General features: G+C 38.3%; 1 long non-coding RNA gene across 1 annotated transcript; it reads left to right on the top strand.

The window, feature by feature from the left end:
• The first annotated feature begins 6,842 nt into the window (after positions 1-6,842).
• On the top strand, positions 6,843-7,589 carry LOC147503477 (uncharacterized). Its single transcript, XR_015220196.1, has 3 exons — positions 6,843-6,890; positions 7,289-7,337; positions 7,423-7,589. It is a non-coding gene; the product is annotated as an uncharacterized LOC147503477 (long non-coding RNA).
• The last annotated feature ends 267 nt before the right edge of the window (positions 7,590-7,856 follow it).

The following is a 7,856-nucleotide window of genomic DNA, read 5'->3' as shown; positions in this document are numbered from 1 at the left end:
ATACTGCTCTACTTCCATTACAAGTCTTAGAGAATTTATAGCTAAATACAAACTTCGGATCTTGAAGAGACAAGCATTAAAACTATTCCTGATTTTCTTCTAAGTTCAAAGTCAAACTTGAATATGAACAAGACGTTTCTCCATACATAACACACACCACTAGAAAGCTCATGAAGTCTAGTTTCCAACCAAATTTACGGTTCGCAAAACAAAGGTTTCTAGAGAAAGTTATGATCATTTTGTCGTATGTTGTCAAACTGGACTGCCAATCCAAATTAGACTTATTTGGGCTATATCTTGGACGTTCGATTGAATGTTTCATCATCACTTTGGCTTATCGCGAGGAGTCAATCCTGCTACTTGGGCGTACTTCCTTCTCAGGAACGGTGAATAAGGCTAGGTACTACGAGTACAACAAACCCTTATGTGAACTAATGACCAATTCATTATCCTGAATCAAGCCAAAGCGTCTGTGCTTTATATACAACCAATATACTTAGATGCTTATTGTGTTTCAGTTAACCGATCGGCACCAATACATAGTAAATCGAACACTTCAACGTCAGATAAACTCTCAAAGGTAACTAATCGGTTACTACTCTTCAAATTCTCATCAGATTACTAGTTTATGGTACCGATCTCAGTCAACTAAATTAAATCTTTAAGTTGTACAAAGTCACAAACCTTATTCCGAAATATTTCTCAAAAAGCTAACCGAATCCAAAGTCTAAATCTTCCAACAAAGATGTGATCAAGAGAAATGTAGAAACAATACCAAATTCAACATAGAGTTCATACAGATCGATCAAAGGTGAAAAGATGACAAGACACCACTTGAGCACTAATTCGACATCACATATATTATTTATTTGGGATATTTTCAGTAATGTAGGGTAGCATTCTAGCAAAGCGCACTGACAGTTATAGGCTGGCATTCATGGCAAAGGAAGGATATCATAGAACAACATCCTTTTCACACACCAAATGTAAACACTCATTCTTTTATGTTAGTACATTATTACTAAAGAAAACGTTTGTTAAGCAAAGTAGATTTAGGTAACTCACACATAGAGAACAAGAGAAATCCAATAGCAGATCCAACTAAGCAAACACCCCAAAAATCTTATCCACACAATACAATCTTGATACATAATATCCCACTATTTAGCAACAAAGTGCAGAAAATTGAGTTTTCCAAAGCTGTAGCTAAATACACTAATTAATAGAAGAGTTATTCCGTTTCCTTTTTCTCTTTTGTGTGTGTATGTGTATCACTAGATTTTTATTTGAGGCCATATCGACTGGAGTACTGCTTGCTTGATTCAAAATAAATATATAGCTCTGTTTCAGGTAACTATTCTATCTTTCTATCTTTCTTTTTTTTTTTATATATATAATGTTATGTTTAATTCAATTCTTTTGAATTCTAGACACCCATTTTGTACTTTCCCCTTGATATCACCCATTCTTAAAATGAAGTTAAGAATGCATGAAAACCAAAATAAAGCTTAACCTAGCTAGTGGTCATCCATCTAACACAAGTTTCACAAGATTTCGAAAGTATAACAAAATTTATATTTTCGCAAGTATAAGCGGATATATATAGATATCGTTCGTAAGATCCACATCCATCCCCATAATCCCTTACTGGGTGCTCATAGTCTCCATTAAGTTATAGGGCTTTCATGTTGCACTTTCCCCGGGAACTTTGTTAGTAGTGTTCGAGTCACACTTCACAAGAAAGGATGTAATGTGGGCCGAGGGCGGTTTGTCACAACCAAGTAACATCTAATTTCTGATTATTAAGAAAAAAAATAATAAACAATGATATCTGAGGGCTTCAATTGACTCTTACTTTTGCTCTCACTTATCTAAAGTTTTTGAACTAGTTATGTTAAAGTGGTTGAACTCTATGAAAGTCGTTAATGATTGGAATATGGAAGATGCCAAGATGGTATCTTTTATTATAGAATCCATGTCATCCAATCTGTTCTTTTATTACAAGAAAAATATATAATATAAGTACAAATAATTCTTATAGAATTCATGTTAATAGTAATCTTGACACCTTCGAGTCAAAACAAGGTAAGTAATAAGTTTTACTCTGACGATCTCCACGAGACCACGATGTGTAGATCATCCTCACCAAAAGTCCATGAGTAACTCTATGATGTTGAGCTTCATATAAGTGTTCCTTTGATTTATTAGCTTACACATCCTTTGGAACAACATCAATAGCAAAACAAGTACATACTCATGTATACTAAATTCCCTAAAATTTACCCAAAAATAATAAAAAAATAAAAATAATGTATACTGATAAATCAATTTAGTTTTTGAGTTAGAGACTTAAGATCGAGTATCGAAGTTGTTCCCCTTTGATTAGGGGGTGGTCATCGAATCGGCGAGCGAGTATTGGCATGCTCATATTAAAACATGAGTTTTCGAAATGAGTTCGAGCCGAGGTCAAACTCAATGTCGAGCTCCACTTTGTGCTCAAACTTCGACTCGATTTGAATTATAATTAGCTCGAGAATTCGACTCGACTCGTTTTACAAAACGAGCTCTCGAGTGAAGCTTCGACCGCTCGAGCTTCGAGACTCGTAGGTCATGAGCTTGCATCCGGAAACAATGGCATATATACTCAAAATTGTTGAATAAACCCCATTTTGTATGATTTAAGTACAAAAATTCCAAAAACGTAACCAAGGTCTGATTCTAAGTCACATTAGAACCGGGTGCTTTACACCGAAGCAGTTGTCGTTATCCTTAAAGTTACAAACTACAAGTAAAGAGAGAGTCCCCTGAGGAACTTGATGAGGATTATATTAAACTTTAGGGTCTTGCGGACATACCAAAGATGCATGAAAACAAAAGAGGAAAAGAGTTGTCTTACTAGAAGGATTCGATGCAAGCCTTAGTAAAATAGTATGTGATTTTATCTCAACCTCGATCTCTATAGTTACTCATCACACTACAAAAGACCAATCTCTTGTTACTAATATTCCTAATCCGGGGACCACATCATTTATGTGCGCTGTCGGCCAAGAAGGGGTACTACCTCTCAAACATCCCTCAAGCGTTTCTAGGTGGTAGTTTGGCTTAGCCTTTTACCCCCAACCCGTATTAGAACTTATATCTAATTTAGGCAGGGGCGGGTAGGTGCAGAAAGTCGTCTTTTCGGGGGACATGCTTTGTTGAAGACATCTCTATACCCATTCAGGGAGTGAAGGGCCTAGTAGGCTCCTCCTTGGAGAGATAAGTCTCTATTGAGATAGGGGAGGTTCTTGTAGAATTGGTTGGGTTTTCTTTTGATAGCGTTAAGGTATATTACTTAGTAACAGCAAGCTGGCATTCTCCCCTTCTTTCATATAGCCTACTTGGACTAGATAAACCTATGCCTCTACAACCTAGGCCCGCATTTGTCCTTAAGTCCTTCGGGGAGGCGGTTGTTCGTGTTGGAGAGAGCTTCGACCCGTCGCCATGCTTCTTAGATCGAGTCAACCTATTATTTAATTGTCGCCTATGTTATCTAGGAATCTGAGATTCGCTTTAACATTATCACTTTAAACTCGAAGTCGGGTAGACAAATGTTCCATCCATCTGGATTTTGTGCGGCAATGACCAAGTATAGTCCCATTCGAATTAAGAGGAATGACGATGTTGGCCGACCCTATTTCTTATCTTGTCTTGGAAGGTCATTTTGCTACGGCAGATGGAAGTTTCCAAGAGTTACGTTCACCATGGCGGAGTGATCCTCTTCCTATTGATCAAAAGCGCCATCGCGGTTTAGAATTCTATTCTAAGGGCACCCCAAAGATCTCAAGTGATTAGGCAGGCTTTCAAAGAAATAATCGAACTTCGCCGCAGGCTTTCAAAGTTGGTTTATTGATGCTTGATGACATACCTTGATTGCTAGCAAAGAAGATTCCACAAAGCTTTAAAGGCTTTGAAAAAGTCCCACCCCTTAATAAAAGCTTATGGCCTAAGAAATTCTTTTAAGTTTAGATGTTGTAAAACTTCAACTCACACGCAGCGTACAAACTAAAAAAGAGGTTACCCGACTTGCTAGTTTTCGAATCACGATGTCTTATATTGTCTTTCTCTTATGCCGCGTCGACTATTTTCGTTTTACAAATGTGCTTCTTTTTTTTCGATGTTCATTATCTCCATGGCGGCTTTAAAGTTTTACATGAGTCGTTCTCGCAAAGTTTTCCTAGTCGATTTAGCATGCTTGAATTAGATTGGGTTTTGTTAGTGTGTGGAGGGGGGGATTTAATAGAGGAGTATAGTTTGCCTAGATACATGCACACCTTAGATATAGATTGGCATGCACACCGCCTTTATTTCGTTCTTTGTTTTTCACGTTGGTATTGCAACAATTTGAATTAGTTGAATGTCTTATTTTTAACTCCTATTTATTTTGTAGCAATGCCTCGAACAAAGAATCTGAATGTGAAGAATGCAGCAAAAAGTGTTTTCCACAGTGCTAAGAAGTTGTTAGGTGGGGAGTAGTAGTTCGGTCGCGCGATGAGGAGCCCGAGAAAAAGAGAGGGAAGGAGAACAACCACTTCGCATCGGTTAAGTAGAGGGATCGGAAGCGGATGATCCTAGTAATGTTGTAAGTGGTGTAGAGTTAGGAAATCAAAAAGAGAAGAAAGGGGGACAGATCCGAGTGATGTAGATGTAGATGTAGATTTAGATTTAGATTTAGAGTAGATGTACATGTACATGTACATGTAGATGTAGATGACAATGGCGTAAATATGGATCGTGGGAAGAGTGTAGTTCTAAGTCATCTTTGATAGTGAAGAAGAGGGTGTTGATGATGCGTAGAGGAGACTGACGAGGAGGAAGAGGGGGAGGAGGAGGAGGAGGAGGAGGATGACGAGGAAGTCCATGTACCTGTACCTCCAGTGAATATTGTGAGAAAGTCTAACAATGACTTGGAGTTCAAGAGAGGTGTTTATGGAGGTGGCCCTTGTGTGTCACATCTGTTGTATGACTATGCAGTGCACGTGGCTCGCGATGTTTGGGAGGGGCAGGTAATATTATCATATAGTGTCTATTAGTATTTAAATTTTGTATTACGAAACTTGTGCATACATTAATACTAAGTTTTTGTTGTTTTAGGCGGAGCGAGGGGTGTTGAAGTGCCATGGGCACCTAAACAAGTTGGTACAATGGGATATCAGAGGAGAGTGTTCAGACTGTTCTACTTTTCACGTGGAGCTTCAAAGGACCGGCTTATGTGCTCTGGTCTTAGGTGTATACAGGCATCAGGATCCTGTGTTGGTCTCTGCGTTTGTGGAGAGGTGGCATCCAGAGACCAACACGTTTCATATGCCGTGGGGCGAGATGACAATCACGTTGGACGATGTTTACCAACTCTTAGGAGTTCCGATCAGAGGCAAAGCAGTGACTGGGGACACTTATTTGACCTTGGAACAGACAAAAAGACTCTTCCACAAAAATCTTGGCATACCCATGGATAAGATAGATGCGGAGATGAAATCCAATAAGTTCACTTCCAAAGTTAGGATGGATTTCTTGATGAAGCGCTTTCTTTGGGAAGGTAAAGAGATGAAGATTTACGTGATGAAAATGGGGTTGTTGTGAAGAAGGCGTCAACCCAAAAAGAGGTGCAGTTTTCTATGAGAGCTTATCTGTTATTTTTCTTTGGATGTACCGCCTTCACCGACACGTCTGGAACTGCAGTTCCCGTTTGTTATCTGAGATCGCTTTCGAAATTTGCGAGATCGAGACTTCTGGCGTGGGGTGCGATCTTCTTGGCTTACTTATCTGAGGGGTCTTGGGACTGCCACAAGTGCCAAGGTGAAGGGTGTTTCGTGCTATTTCACTCTCCTACGTATTAGTTTTTTTTTTTTTTCTTTTCAATGTCAATTTTATCTATCTATTACAATATTAACTTCGGTGTCTATATTAATGTAGGCATGGATTTATGAGTACTTCCTTAAGTGTTCGGCCATACCCAAATGAGGACTATCATTTGAGCATGTCCCGTGCTAATAGGTACTTTCGTTACTCGATCTTTTATGCTAGCAACAACAAATGCATTGAAGTATACCCGAGCCACCATTGATAATATGACTTGTACCCGATGTAAGCATTTTGTATGTAAATAGTTTTATTTATTAATTAATATTATTAGTATGTGATTAATGATTAATTTCCTCGATCATATGCTATTTGACAGGTTGAATGGTATCCTATGTTGAAGTCCGAGCTACACGGCGGTGGATGAAATAGCATTTTTGAGGGATTTATATGCTTTCTTGATAATGTCGAAAGCGGTACAATGTTCATGAGGGTTGTCCGTCCGGTTGGGTCATATGCAGTTTGTACCCTCGGATCCCCCAAAACCAAAGACCTCGACGCCGAACTACTTCGGACGACGGGTATGATGTGAAATTTAATATTGCGTCTTCCCATCGAGTAATTGGCGTAATCACTTGATTCAACTTGAACAACGAGGACCCATTCCGTCTTATCCATGGGAGTGTGTTAGTAGATACATGAGTTGGTACGAAAACAATAGTCATATTCGAATGATAAACCCTCGATCATCTTAGTCACTACTCCCTACGAGTCTTCCATATCATAATCAGTGAGTTAATATCTTACAACGTTAATTTTTGTTTTGTTTTGTTTTGGTATTTTATAAATGTAAATGTATATACTAATGTAGTTTTGTGTTTTAATTTTGACAAACACCCGTCGTCGATGAAATTTCGCTTTGCTCAATCAAGGCCTGCAATTGGGTGGGATCAAGATTCGAGAGGATGCCTAGTAACGAGTTCATGGAGGCATACAATTTGACCGGTGCAAGTTCATTGGCGGACGATATCGTGAAGGAGCATAGGATTTAGGTATGTTGAGTTTGGTTAGTTTAGGGTTTAGTGGTTAGTTTGGTTAGTTTACCTCCTTTTATCTTGTGTTGGGAAAGTGTTGGAAATGGAAATGGTTTGTTTGTGTTAGTTGAGATGATCGCGAGGAGTGTTTATTGGCATTTGAGATGATCTTAGTTGAGATGATGCGGGGAGTGTTTATTGGCATTTTGATCTTTTGCTTTACTTTTCGGTTTGTGTTAGTTGAGATGATCACGGGGGAGTGTTTATTGGCATTTGTCTTTCTTTGTTCTTTTGAGAGTTGATCATGACTTAAGTTCAAAGTTTTCCAATCAATGAGGTTTCTAGATTTGGTGTTGGATTTGACATATGTGGTACTATTTATCTTGATTCATGTGTTTTTATTGGGGGGTAATTAGGCAAATGGTGGTGGCGGAAGATGGTGAACATGAGGAAGCAAGTGGAGAGGTTAGTTTTTCTGTCATACCTTAATAAAGCAGTTTGATTTAACTTTGCTTGACTGATCTGTTTATTCAATTTTTTTTTTTTGCAGGAAGGAGATAAAGTCAGAAAGTTAGATTGGAAATCTCTTTGTAGTAAAAAAATGTTATGTTAGGACTCTTTTGTAAGTGCAAGTTGTTGATATGTAGCAACTTAGCTTTATGTTCAGTAATTCAGACAATGTATTTCACATGGCAATGTATAACTTTATGTTCAGTAATTCAGACAATGTATTTCACATTGTTGAAATATGAAATGATAGTGATCTTGCTTTGGACTTGTCATTCTTTTCATGTTCACCTAAGATCCTAGGGTTTCATGTATTTCATGTCACATTGCCTTTGGTTATGTTTACGCTATTAGCGGCATTGATTTTAATAGGGCGTCTCACGTCGTCGATTGGAGTAAATAGTTATACTACTTACCGTATCGCTGCAGCGTATGTGCTTTGCTTAGATCTCGGTTTATATCCATTCAATGGCTCTT

This window comes from Coptis chinensis, chromosome 4 (genome assembly GCF_015680905.1).
Source record: "Coptis chinensis isolate HL-2020 chromosome 4, ASM1568090v1, whole genome shotgun sequence".
Taxonomy (NCBI): domain Eukaryota; kingdom Viridiplantae; phylum Streptophyta; class Magnoliopsida; order Ranunculales; family Ranunculaceae; genus Coptis; species Coptis chinensis.
Note: the sequence above shows the minus strand (reverse complement) of the source record. Positions and strands in the feature narration are given on the sequence as shown.